This window comes from Neovison vison, chromosome 4 (assembly GCF_020171115.1).
Source record: "Neovison vison isolate M4711 chromosome 4, ASM_NN_V1, whole genome shotgun sequence".
Taxonomy (NCBI): domain Eukaryota; kingdom Metazoa; phylum Chordata; class Mammalia; order Carnivora; family Mustelidae; genus Neogale; species Neogale vison.
Window position 1 is genome coordinate 126,171,758 of NC_058094.1, and position 13,726 is coordinate 126,185,483.

The 13,726-nt window shown below is 34.2% G+C and overlaps 1 pseudogene; it reads left to right on the forward strand.

Annotated features, from left to right (window-relative positions):
* The first annotated feature begins 3,727 nt into the window (after nt 1-3,727).
* LOC122905629 lies at nt 3,728-3,942 on the forward strand (annotated as a pseudogene).
* The last annotated feature ends 9,784 nt before the right edge of the window (nt 3,943-13,726 follow it).

Below are 13,726 nucleotides of genomic sequence, written 5' to 3' on the forward strand. Positions count from 1 at the left end.
AGCAGAAGTTCCTAGAGGCTCTTCTTTAGTTTAGCCTTGTCTTCCTTGCTGACTAGTTATTTATTTTCCTTTCATGTCTTTCTTTTCCTATACCTATTCAGATATTTTTTCCATATTATCATCTTTTTCTATTTTTCCTTTGTTCTCCTCCCTTCCCTTTATCTTCTTTATTTTTTTGTATTACTTGATCATAACATGAACAAATATTTTATAAAATATTTCTATCATAATATGGCAAATCTAGCATTCTCTCTCAATCTACCTTTACACCAGTATGTTTGAATATAAGCTCTCTATAATAGCCTGTGTACTTCCCAAATTGCACAGGTTTCTCTTCCTTGAACACTCAGTACCTAGTCACATATTTGAATATTTTGCTAGAAATTTCATTTCTGACATCTCTGGCTACTGACGTATTATCAGTATTTCAAGCCTCAGTTCACTGTCACTTCCTACATGAAATATTTTGCAATCCTCTTAGGTACTCTTCTTTAGATGGTCTCCATATTTTCTCTTTTGTTGATCTAATCCAATCTCATAACTTCATTTACTACTTTTAATGTGAATAGCATGCCAATCTATTGTCTTATATCTAACTTTAATTCCTATAAGTCTATCAACTACGTATTAAATATCTCCTTGTGGGTGACCAATTTATCCTGGAGGACAATAAATTTCCAATAATTTTCCAGCAATTTCTAAATTCACATACATGTGTGCACGTGTATACACACATGCATGTATACACATGCATGCACACATGTGCAGCACACACATGCACACCAGGATGTTAATGAACACATTTTCCCATCCCATCCTCCAAAGCAGTCTGTGTAAGCTAGTGTATCAATTATTTAAAAAAAAAAATCTTTGTTGCTGGGGCAAATTGCTGTTTTCTGAGCTTTTCCTCATTCATTGCTTTACCCTCTTACCAAGACATATTTGATCCATGGTGTCAATGTGTGACCAATCCCTGAGGTCCCTGCCTGACCCAGGCTCAAAGGAACCCCTTCTGGATGTTCATGAGAGCCTCGAGCTATACATCTTTTCAATGATGTGGGCCTTGGTAAGAGAGCATGAAGTGTGGAATGCTCTGAGAGTCTCCTGACACTCTAATATTGTCTGGAAAAGAGGACTGCAGCTCACTTTAAAAACATTCCTTGTAAACCAAACTATCAGACGTACTACAGACACAACACAGATGGATATATTTTCCAAGCCCAACTACGTAAGAGATGAAAGGAAGAGGTCAGACCAACACATATTGTTAGAACCTTCCAGATACAACAGAGAAAATGGGTCTGTTTCCTGGAAATTGCCAAGGTAGTTTCCACAAAGAAGGTATGTACATTCGTATGTTATCTATCAATATGGCTACTTATGTTTTAAAAGGAAGACTTGCAAGCCAAAAGAAACTAAGGTTAGTCTATTATGTCATTTCTCCTTTGTCAAATAAATTGAACTATAAAAGGATTACTTATTGATCATTTTAAAAAGGCAATAAATTATGTAATTAAACCTGAACCATTAATAAAAGTCTTAAATGTTTTAATTTGTATCTATGCCCTATAAATTTAAAACTATGAATGGATGCATTTTCTTCAATTATGTTCAGAATTAGACATACAAATACATCCTGGGTACACGGATAAAAAATAAAAGCAATTATTTACAGATTTATCAATTTGACCAGTGGTTCTCAACTTTTCTCAACTTTTAGAACAACTTTGGAAGGAAGAAAATTAAAAAAAAAAATAAGGCCCTTAATGGATTTGTATTATTAAAATATGCAGGGGAAACAACCTCAGGAAAGTTCAGGATGAGAAGTTCATTTCATTAGTGCATGTCACAGCTCCTTCCTATTATCTTTAAGCTACTTGCTGGATTTCTGAAAATTATCTCTTTCCTTCACAAACTCCCCACATAAACTGAACCGTGACTGAGAAACGCTGATATAGGTAATTATTCTTCCAAATGAAAAGCTTAAAGCCTTTAGTTTATGTAAAAATTTATAGTTGCATAAGAAAATAATGATTTTGTTCTCAGTTTCCTTTCCTCTATGGAGCAGAGAAGCCAATTTTATGAATAACTCCTAGTAATGCCCAAGTTAAAATCTTCTGGTGTGTTGGAAGCTAAAACCACTGATGAATCATCATATTGATGAATGGCCACACAAATTCAGACCACACAAGACTTCAAACTAGGCCTACAGTAAGTCAAAAAATTGTTCAAGCATTTCAATTTCCTTTTGAAAAAACTTATTGTTGAATTAGTATTTTAAATTTGTAATCTGGAAGAAATGGCATGACTTAAATGTGTCATCATGGTCTTTTTCTACTCTTTGACCTAATTAATAACTGGACTCAGTTAATTGACAGATGATACTATAAAGTTGTTTTAAAAGGAAATTGTTATTTAAATTAATTTATCTTTTTCCTTTCCTCAGAGAAAGTTTAAAAATGTTGCTTGAATTTTATATTTATTATATTTCATTTTTCACTAAAACAAAGTCCCCAAAGTAAATTATACACTGAAACTATACAATAATGTAACATATAGGAAGGATTTTAAAAATGAGTGATCAAGCTACTGAGACCCAAGTTATCATTTCTGGAGATATGTCAGGGCTACTATTATTACTCTACCAACTATAGTTTGTATCATACTACTTCTAAAAAGGAAAACGTTTTAGTGATGTGTTCATGAGTCAGATTATTAATCCCAATACTTCACAACTAGATTTACTTTATCATTTATATTTAGTTGTACATGGCCCAGTCACAATTTGTTAACTGTTGTTGATTACTGCTTTTCCCCCATCTTTCTCCAGTAAGCTTGATCCCAAACTTCACCAGAAAATATACACTTCTGAGACTTCAAGGACAGATGGGGGTGAGGAGCACTTACAGAGGCTGGATCCTGTTTCTCCTGAAAGTGTAAATCATGTACAATTTTTTAATAGACTTTAATTTTTAGAACAATTTTAGTTTCACAAAGTTCCCATATACTTCTTGCCCCAACATATGCACAGCCTTCCCCACTAACAACAACCCCCACCAGAGTGATACACTGTGAGGGGTATGGGAACATGCAGACCAGAGTAGTTTATCTGTATAATTGATGAACCTACATTCACAGTTCTTTATTAACTTGAGTCCATAATTTACATTAGGGTTCCCTCATGGTGGTGTACATCCTATGAATTTTAACAAATAGATAATGACATCTATACATCATTATAGTGTCTTACAGAATAGGTTTACTAAACTAAGTGCCCTTTATGCTCTGCCTACTTATTCCTCCCTCCTCCCTAACCCCTGCAAACCACTGATCCTTTTCCTGTTCCCATAGTTTTGCCTTTTACAGAATGTTATACAGTTGTCATATAGAAATGTCATATAGGAATCATGCAGTATGTAATCTTTTCACATTGGCTCCTTTCACTTACCAATATACATTTAAAGTTCTTCCATGTCTTTTTACACCTTGATAGCTAATTTTTTTAGTGCTAAATAATATTCCATTATCTGAATATGCTATACTTTAATCAGTTACCTGCTAAAGGACATCATGATAGCTTCCAATTTCAGAAACTATGAATAAAGCTGTTATAAACATTCATGTGCAGGGTTTGGGAGATATACGTTTTCAACTTGTTTACATAAATACCAAACATAATTGCTAAATCATATGGTAAGAATATGTTTAGTTTTGTAAAAAAACTGCCAGCTTTGCGCAGTGGCAGTATCGTAGCCAATGAGGTTTATCCGAGGCGCGATTATTGCTAATTGTAAAAAAACTGCCAAACTGTCTTCAAAAGTGGCTGTGCCATTTTGAAGTCCCAATAGCAGTGAATGAAAGTTCTTGTTCCTCTACATCCTTGGCAGCATTTGGCATTTATGCAGTTTCAAATTTTGGCCATTCTAAGAAGTATATAGTGAAATCCCATTTTCATTTGTAATGCTCTAATGGGATGAATTTTTGTATCTTATCATATGCTTATTTTCCATCTGTATATGTTCTTCTATGAGATGTCTGTTCATATCTTTTGCCCATTTTAATTTGGTTGTTCAATTTCTTATTGTTGAATTATAAGAGGTTTTTTATATCAGATGTGTCTTTTGCAAATATTTCCCCCACTCTATGGATGGTTTTCCCATTTTTTTGACAGTATATTTCACAAAGCAGGCTTTTAATTTAAATAAAGTCTAACTCATCAGTTATTTCTTTTATGGATTGTGCCTTTGGTGTTGTACCCAAAAAGTTATCACTGTACTCATGGTCATCTAGATTTTCTCCTTTGTTACCTTGTAGGAGTTTTATAATTTTGTGTTTTAGAGTTAGGTCTAGGATTCATTTTGAGTAAATTTTTGTGAGGTGTATAATATCTATGTCTATATTAATTTTGTGTACATGTGTTTTCTGTTATTGTTTTTTATTCATATGTGGATGTTCAGTTTTTCCAGCATGATTTGCTGAAAAGATTTTCTTTTCTCTATTGTATTGCCTTTGATTCTCCATCAAAAATCAGCTAACTATATTTATTTGGGTCTATTTATCAACTATTTACTCTGTTTCATTGATCTAAATTTGTCTATTATTTTGTGAATATCACACTATTTTAATGATTGTAGTTTCATAGTAAGTACTAAAGTCAGGAAGTGTAAGTCCTCCAATTTCATTCTTTTTCTTTCATATTGTATTGGCTATTTTTGGTTTTCTACTTCTTAAAAACCTTATGATCATTTTGTCAATGTCTACAAAATAACTTGCTGGGATTTTGACTGGGATTTAATCATAATCTACAGATTTAAGATTCTTAACCTACAAATGAAGAATTGATATAATGACATCTTGAACATGTTGAGTTTTCCTATCCATGAACATGAAATATCTCTTAATTTATTTATTATTTGATTTCTTTCAACCAAGTTTTATGGCTGTCTGCATATAGATTTTAGACATATTTTGTTAGATTTGTTATATCTACGTATTTCATTTTAGGAGATATTAACATAAATAGCATTGTATTTTAGTTCCAAATTCCACTTGTTCATTACTGGTATACTGGAAAGCAATTGACTTTTTTTTTAATTTTTAATTTTTTATAAACATATAATATATTTTTATCCCCGGGGTACAGGTATGTGAATCGCCAGGTTTACCCACTTCACAGCACTCACCATAGCACATTCTCTCCTCAATGTCCATAACCCCACCCCCCTTCTCCAAACCCCCCTCTCCCCAGAAACCCTCAGTTTGTTTTGTGAGATTAAGAGTCACTTATGGTTTGTCTCCCGCCCAATCCCATCTTGTGTCATTTATTATTATCCTATCCCCTTAACCCCCCATGTTGCATCTCCACTTCCTCATACCAGGGAGATCATATGATAGTTGTCTTTCTCCACTTGACTTATTTCGCTAAGTATGATACCCTCTAGTTCCATCCACATCATTGCAAATGGCAAGATACCATTTTTGATGGCTGCATAGTATTCCATCGTGTATATATACCACATCTTCTTTATCCATTCGTCTGTTGATGAACATCTAGGTTCTTTCCATAGTTTGGCTATTGTGGACATTGCTGCTATAAACATTCGGGTGCACGTGCCCCTTTGGATCACTGCATTTGTATCTTTAGGGTAAATACCCAGTAGTGCAATTCCTGGGTCATAGGGTAGTTCTGTTTTCAACATTTTGAGGAACCTCATGCTGTTTTCCAGAGTGGTTGCACCAGCTTGCATTCCCACCAACAGTGTAGGAGGGTTCCCCTTTCTCCGCATCCTCGCCAGCATCTGTCATTTCCTGACTTGTTAATTTTAGCCATTCTGACTGGTGTGAGGTGATATCTCATTGTGGTTTTGATTTGTATTTCCCTGATGCCGAGTGATATGGAGCACTTTTTCATGTGTCTGTTGGCCACCTGGATGTCTTCTTTGCAGAAATGTCTTTTCATGTCCTCTGCCCATTTCTTGATTGGATTATTTGTTCTTTGGGTGTTGACTTTGCTAAGTTCTTTATAGATTTTGGACACTAGCCCTTTATCTGATAAGTCGTTTGCAAATATCTTCTCCCATTCTGTCTGTTGTCTTTTAGTTTTGTTGATTGTTTCCTTTGCTGTGCAAAAGCTTTTGATCTTGATAAAATCCCAATAGTTCATTTTTGCCCTTGTTTCCCTTGCCTTTGGCGATGTTCCTAGGAAGATGTTGCTGTGGCTGAGGTCAAAGAGGTTGCTGCCTGTGTTCTCCTCAAGGATTTTGATGGATTCCTTTCTCACATTGAGGTCCTTCAACCATTTGAGTCTATTTTTGTGTGTGGTGTAAGGAAATGGTCCAATTTCATTTTTCTGCATGTGGCTGTCCAATTTTCCAAACACCATTTATTGAAGAGGCTGTCTTTTTTCCATTGAACATTCTTTCCTGTTTTGTTGCAGATTAGTTGACCATCGAGTTGAGGGTCTATTTCTGGGCTCTCTACTCTGTTACATTGATCTACGTGTCTCTTTTTGTGCCAGTACCACGCTGTCTTGATGATGACACCAAACCAGCTCTACAGGAAATATTGAAAGGGGTCCTCTAAGCAAAGAGAGAGCCTAAAAGTAGTAGACCAAAAAGGAACAGAGACAATATACAGTAACAGTCACCTTATAGGCAATACAATGGCACTAAATTCATATCTCTCAATAGTTACCCTGAATGTTAGTGGGCTAAATGCCCCAATCAAAAGACACAGGGTATCAGAATGGATAAAAAACCAAAACCCATCTATATGTTGCCTACAAGAAACTCATTTTAAACCTGAAGACACCTCCAGATTTAAAGTGAGGGGGTGGGAAAGAATTTACCATGCTAATGGACATCAGAAGAAAGCAGGAGTGGCAATCCTCATATCAGATCAATTAGATTTTAAGCCAAAGACTATAATAAGAGATGAGTAAAGACAGTATATCATACTCAAAGGATCTGTCCAACAAGAAGATCTAACAATTTTAAATATCTATGCCCCCAACGTGGGAGCAGCCAACTATATAAACCAATTAATAACAAAATCAAAGAAACACATCGACAATAATACAATAATAATAGGGGACTTTAACACCCTCCTCACTGAAATGGACAGATAATCCAAGCAAAAGATCAACAAGGAAATAAAGACCTTAAATGACACATGGACCAGATGGACATCACAGATATATTCAGAACATTTCATCCCAAAGCAACAGAATACACATTCTTCTCTAGTGCACATAGAACATTCTCCAGAACAGATCACATCCTCAGTCCTAAATCAGGTGTCAACCAGTATCAAAAGATTGGGATCATTCCCTGAATATTTTCAGACCACAATGCTCTGAAGCTAGAACTCAGTCACAAGAGGAAATTTGGAAAGAACACAAATACATGGAGACTAAACAGCATCCTTCTAAAGAATGAATGGGTCAACCAGGAAATTAAAGAAGAATTGAAAAGATTCATGGAAACAAATGATAATGAAAACACAACGGTTCAAAATCTGTGGGACACAACAAAGGTGGTCCTGACAGGAAAATATATAGCAGTACAAGCCTTTCTCAAGAAACAAGAAAGGTCTCAGGTACACAACCTAACCCTACACCTAAAGGGGCTGGAGAAAGAACAAGAAAGAAACCCTAAACCCAGCAGGAGAAGAGAAATCATAAAGATCAGAGCAGAAATCAATGAAATAGAAACCAAAAAAACAATAAAACAAATCAACGAAACTAGGAGTTGGTTCTTTGAAAGAATTAATAAGAATGATAAACTCCTGGCCAGACTTATCAAAAAGATGAGAAAGGACCCAAATAAATAAAATCATGAATGAAAGAGGAGAGATCACAACTAACACCAAAGAAGTACAGACAATTATAAGAACATACTATGAGCAACTCTACACCAACAAATTTGACAATCTGGAAGAAATGGATGCATTCCTAGAGACATATAAACTACCACAACTGAACCAGGAAGAAATAGAAATCCTGAATAGACCCATAACCAGTAAGGAGATTGAAACAGTCATCAGAAATCTCCAAACAAAAGTCCAGGGCCAGATGGCTTCCCGGGGGAATTCTACCAAGCATTTAAAGAAGAACTAATACCTATTCTTCTGAAACTGTTCCAAAAAACAGAAATGGAAGGAAAACTTCCAAACTCATTTTATGAGGCCAGCATCACCTTGATCCCAAAACCAGACAAGGATCCCATCAAAAAAGAGAACTACAGACCAATATCCTTGATGAACACAGATGCAAAAATTCTCACCAAAATACTAGCCAATAGAATTCAACAGTACATTAAAAAGATTATTCACCACGACCAAGTGGGATTTATCCCAGGGCTGCAAGGTTGGTTCAACATCCGCAAATCAGTCAATGTGATACAACACATCAATAAAAGAAAGAACAAGAACCATATGATACTCTCAATAGATGCTGAAAAAGCATTTGACAAAGTACAGCATCCCTTCCTGATCAAAACCCTTCAAAGTGTAGGGATAGAGGGCACATACCTCAATATTATCAAAGCCATCTATGAAAAACACACCGCAAATACCATTCTCAATGGAGAAAAACTGCAAGCTTTTCCGCTAAGGTCAGGAACATGGCAGGGATGTCCATTATCACCATTGCTATTCAACATAGTACTAGAAGTCCTAGCCTCGGCAATCAGACAACAAAAGAAAATTAAAGGCATCCAAATTGGCAAAGAAGAAGTCAAACTATCACTCTTCGCAGATGATATGATACTATATGTGGAAAACCCAAAAGACTCCACTCCAAAACTGCTAGAACTTGTACAGGAATTCAGTAAAGTGTCAGGATATAAAATCAATGCACAGAAATAAGTTGCATTTCTCTATACCAACAACAAGACAGAAGAAAGAGAAGTTAAGGAGTCAATCCCATTTACAATTGCACCCTAAACCATAAGATACCTAGGAATAAACCTAACCAAAGAGGCAAAGAATCTATACTCAGAAAACTATAAAGTACTCATGAAAGAAATTGAGGAAGACACAAAGAAATGGAAAAACGTTCCAGGCTCCTGGATTGGAAGAATAAATATTGTGAAAATGTCTATGCTACCTAAAGCAATCTACACATTTAATGCAATTCCTATCAAAGTACCATCCATCTTTTTCAAAGAAATGGAACAAATAATCCTAAAATTTATATGGAACCAGAAAAGACCTCGAATAGTCAGAAGAACATTGAAAAAGAAAGCCAAAGTTGGTGGCATCACAATTCTGGACTCTAAGCTCTATTGCAATTGACTTTTATATATAACCTTGCATCTTATAACCTTGGTATAAGGTCTACTAGTTCCAGAAGTTTTCTTCAATTCTTTCAGCTTTTCTACATAGATGATCATGTTATCTATGAAGAGTTTTATTTCTTCTTTCTCAATTTCTACATCTTTTATTTCCTTTTCTTATTGCATTGGCTAAGAGTTCCAAAGCAATATTGAAAAGGAGCATGAAAAAAGAAATCCTTGCTTTGTTCCTTAACTTAATGAGAAAGTTTCTAGTTTCTCACCAAAGTATAATATTAGTCATAAGGGTTTTCTTTTTAATTTTTAATTTAAACTCAAGTTAGTTAATATATAGTGTATTCGTTTTGGGGATAGAATTTAGTGATTCATCAGTTGTATATAGTGCCCAGTGCTCATTACATCAAGTGCCCTTCTTAATGCCTATTGCCTAATTACCCCCCCACCTCTCCTCCAGCAGCTCTCTTTGTTTCCTATAGTTAAGAGTCTCTTATGGCTTGTCTCCCTCTCTGTTTTTATCTTATTTTTCCTCCCCTTCCCCTATGTTTACCAGTTTTGTTTCTTAAATTCCACATGAGTGAAATCATATGGTATTTGTCTTTCTCTGAATTACTTTATTTCACTGAGCATAATACCCTCTAGTTCCATCCACATGGTTGCAAATGGCAAGATTTCATTCTTTTAATGGTTGAGTCATAAGGTTTTTTGTAGATTTTTTTTTTTAATCAAGCTGAGGAAGTTCCCTTCTATTCCTAGTTTTTACTAGGGTTTTGTCAAATGGCTTTTCAGCATCTTTTGACATTAGCATGTGGTTTTCCTTATTTAGACCGTTTTGATACAAGGTGTTACATTAACTGATTTTTGAATGTTGAACAAGGCTTGTACACCTGGGATAAATATCACTTGGTTGTGTTGTATAATTATTTTTATACCTTGTTCGTTTTGATTTGTTAATATTCTGTTGAGGATTTTTGCATCTATGTTCATGAGAGGTATTGGTCTGTAGACTTCTTTTCTTGTAATTTCTTTGTCTGGTTTTGCTATTAGGGTAATGCTGTCCTCACTGTATGAATTAGGAATCATTCCTTCTGCTTCTATCTTTTGAAAGGGATTATAGGAAATTGGCATTATTTCTTCCTTAAATGTTTGGTGGACTTCACCTGTGAACCAGTCTGGGCCTGGTTCTTTCTGTTTTTGAAAGTAAATTCAATTACTATTTCAATTTCTTTAATAGATTAGTCCTGTACAAATTTTCTATATCTTCTTGTGTGACTTTTGGCAGTTTGTGTCTTTCAAGGTATTTGCCCATTTCATCTAGATTATCATATTTGTGGGCATTGAGTTGATCATAATATTCATTTATTGTCATTTTAATCTCTAAGGTATCTGTAGTGATGTCTCCTCTTTTATTTCTGGTATTAGACATTTGAGTCTTCCCTCCATTTTTTTTTCCTCCCCTCAGTTAGCCTGACTAGATGCTTATCAATTATATTGACCTTGTCAAAGAATCAGGTTTTGGTTTTGCTGATTTTCTCTATTGACTTCCTATTTCCAATTCCATTGATTCTAGTCTATTTTTATTTCTTTTCTTCTGTCTACTTTGGATTTAATTTGTTCTTCTTTGTCTATTTCCCTAAAGTAGATGCTTAGATGATTGATTTTAGATTTTCCTTCTTTTCTAATATATGTATTCAGCTTTTTAAGTTTATCTCTAAACACTACTTTTGTTGCTTCCCACAATATTTGATAGGTTGTACTTTCATTTATTTCAAAGTATTTTAAAATTTCTCTTGAGATTTTTTTCTTTGACCCATGTGTTATTTAGAAGTGCACTGTTTAATCTCCAAGTATTTGGGGGTTTTCCAGCTATCTTTCTTATACTGATTTCTAGTTTAATTCAACTATGGTATGAAAGCAGATATTAAATAATTTCTATTTTTTAAATTTATTAAAGTGTATTTTATGGCCCAAATGCTGCTTATCTTAGTGAATGTTCCAAACAAGCTGGAAAAGAATATGTATCCTGCTGTTAAAGGAAGCAAAAAGGAAGCAGTTAGCAGATGTCAATTATAGTCAGCTGGTTGACTTCTGACTTAAACTATGCCCTTACTGATTTTCCGCCTCCTGTATCTGTCTATTTATGATAGAGAATGTTGAGGCCTCCAATTATTACAGTGGATTGATCTACTTCTCCGTGACATTCTATCGGTTTTTGCATATGTATTTTGATCTTCTGTTGTTAGGTGCATACACATTAAGGATTGCTTTATCTTCTTTGAGAATTAACTTATTTATCATTATGTGAAACAAATGCTTATCTCTGATAACTTTCCTTTCTCTGAAGAGTGCTCTGTCTGAAATTAATATAACTACTCCTGCTTTCTTATCTTTTGATTAGTTTAGCATGGTTTATTTTTCTCTACTTACTTTTCATCTCTATGTATCTTTATATTTAAAGTAGGTTTCTTGTATACAACATATAGTTGGGGCCTGTTTTTTTATCTACACTCTGACAATCTCTATCTTTTAATTAGTATGTTTATACAATTGAAGTTTAAAGTAATTATAGATACTGCTGAATTAAGATCTACTATATCTATTACTGTTTTCTATTTTTTGCCCTTGTTCTCTGTTCCTAATTTTGTCTCGTTTTTCTACCTTTTGTTGTTTTAATTAAACTTTTTTTATTTTATTAAGTTTTTAAGTTCCAGTATAGTTGTGTTATGTAAGTTTCAAGTATACACTATAGTGACTTAACAATGTATATATTTATATGCATTGTGTATAGATTTAATAATATAACTCATTCCTCCTATAATCAATAATCTGTAGCTCTGGTATACCTGCTCTCTAGAGCTTGAACTTGTATTAAATGGCTCTGCTTTGGTTTATCCAAGTATCTCATGCCACAATATTACAAGTTGTATCATAAGCAATATCACTCTTGCTTCTCCAAAACATCATCTCCTGTGTTCTCTTCAGTTAATTAGATTTACTACCTTGTCATATAAGTTAGGGAAATGTTATATTTCACTCCTATAGCCCTCTAACACCACATACCTAGTTAGTAAACAAGTCTTGTTAATTTTGTCTCTTAGTGTCTCTCAATTCCTGATATCAGTATCTATTCTTACTGCCACAGCCTGAGTCCAAGCTCTCACATCATTTTCTTTGGTATTATAATAGCTTTTGAGCTATTTTGAGACCTTACTCTATTCTTCTCCTAGATTATGTGACCCTATTTAAATACTTAATTGTCTCCATATCCTATAGCAGTATTTTTTTCCAAATGCTGGTTATGATACTCTTGGAGTAAAATTAGTCATTCCTTATTTTGTGTACATTTGACATATCTTTTTAAGACTTAAATAAAACACAACATTGATCTATGGTGAGTGCTGTGAAGTGTGTAAACCTGGCAATTCACTGACCTGTACCCCTAGGGCTAATAATACACTATATGTTAATAAAAAATTAAAATTAAAATAATTAAAGATTAAAAAACCCACAACCTTGATGTAATATGTTTATGTGTACATCCTCATTCCTCAATATGGAACTTCTTGAGGCCAAGACTTTTATTTACTTTTATAGCCCCAGTATCTAGCATAATGCCAAAAATTAATGCCTAACAAATTATTATTAGTTGATTATTATTTTTTACTTTTATTTTTTGAGAGAGTGTGTGAATGTGGGGGGAAGGGCAGACAGAGACAGAAAATCTTAAGGAGCCTCCACCCACAGTGAAGAGCCTGAAGCAGGGCTTGATTTCATGACCCAGAGATCAGGACCTGAGCCAAAATCAAAAGTCAGATGCTTAACTGCCTGAGCCACCCAGACATCCCTATGAGTTGATTATTGATTAAATAACTGAAATGGTATTCAATAACCCGCAGAAGCAAGGATTTTGAAGGAATTGTTGCAGTACTTAATACCCAGATGAAGGCTTATGCCTGGGTAAAATAACCTCAAGGAATTAACTTCCCAGCATTAGTCCAATCCTTTCATACTCATTATTACCAAGAGGTAGGTATAGGTTTAACATTTTAAGAAACTACCAAACTTTTTTTTCAAAGAGTTTGTACCATTTTATACTCCTATCACTGTATATTGTTGTTCTAATTGCTCCACATCCTTAGAAAAACATGATAAGACCAGGCTTTTTAATTTTAGGCATTCCAATCACTGTGGTTTCAATTTACATTTCTATAATGACTAATGATGTTAAACATCTTTTCATGTATTTGCCATCTCTCTATATACTTTCTACCAAAGTGTCTGTTTAAATCTTTTGTCCATATATTATTGGGTTATCTGTCTTTTTTTTATCAAGTTGTAAGTGTTCTTTATATATTCTCATACAAATTTTTGTCATACATTTCAAAAATATTTTCTCTTACTCTGTGGTTTACCTTTTCATTTTTCATGTCTTTCAA